Source organism: Apium graveolens, chromosome 5, assembly GCF_009905375.1.
Source record: "Apium graveolens cultivar Ventura chromosome 5, ASM990537v1, whole genome shotgun sequence".
Classification (NCBI taxonomy): Eukaryota; Viridiplantae; Streptophyta; class Magnoliopsida; order Apiales; family Apiaceae; genus Apium; species Apium graveolens.
In genome coordinates, this window is record NC_133651.1 from 105167744 (window position 1) to 105168580 (window position 837).

Consider the following 837-nt stretch of genomic DNA (forward strand, 5'->3'; position numbering starts at 1 on the left):
ACTAGAAATAACACATTGATCAGTCTCATGGGCACTAGCACAAAGCTTATAGACACTAGCGATTTGATTAAACTCCATAATTGGCCAAAGTGTCCACCTTCATCGTCAAAGCCTTAAGTTAGGCAGCTATAGCAATTGTTGCATCCAACTCCAGAATTCCTGCTACTTTTCCCTGAGTCAGTCTTTGAGAAGCATTCTGGTATTCATTAGCAGCCATTAGTTCAATCAATTTGTAAGCTTTATTGTAGCTCTTAGCCCACAAGGCTCCTCCTGATGTTGCATCGAGCATGGGTCTAGAAGTAGCACCCGATCCATTTTAGAAACATTTTATAAATATCCAATCAGGCATATCGTGGTGTGCGCACTTCCTTAACATCTCATTATATCGATCCCAAGCCTCACATAGAAATTCTCCAGTTTGCTGAGCAAACTGAGTAAGAGCATTCCTGATTGCAGCAGTCTTCGCCATAGGGAAGAATTTAGTGAGAAGCTTTTGAGCAAGATCCTCCCATGTGATGACAGACACTGGTGGTAGAGAATGTAACTAGCACTTCGCTTTATCCCTCAGACAGAATGGGAATAGTTGCAGCTTGATAGCATTTTCAGTCATACCATTGAACTTGAAAGAGTCGCAGATCTCAATGAAATCCCTGATGTGTATGTTGGGGTCTTCAGTAGGAGAACCCCCACACTGAACTGAGTTATGGATCATCTGAATCGTGCTTGACTTGATCTCAAAAGCATTAGCCGAGATGGCTGGCCTGATGACGCTTGACTGAATATCATTGATCTTAGGTTGAGAATAGTCCATCAAAGCCTTAGGAATTTCTACTTGAT

At 42.1% G+C, this 837-nt stretch overlaps 1 non-coding gene across 1 annotated transcript; it reads left to right on the top strand.

Moving 5' to 3' along the window:
• Positions 1–347: 347 nt before the first annotated feature.
• On the top strand, positions 348–454 carry LOC141662459 (small nucleolar RNA R71). Its single transcript, XR_012550575.1, has one exon. It is a non-coding gene; the product is annotated as a small nucleolar RNA R71 (small nucleolar RNA).
• Positions 455–837: the final 383 nt, after the last annotated feature.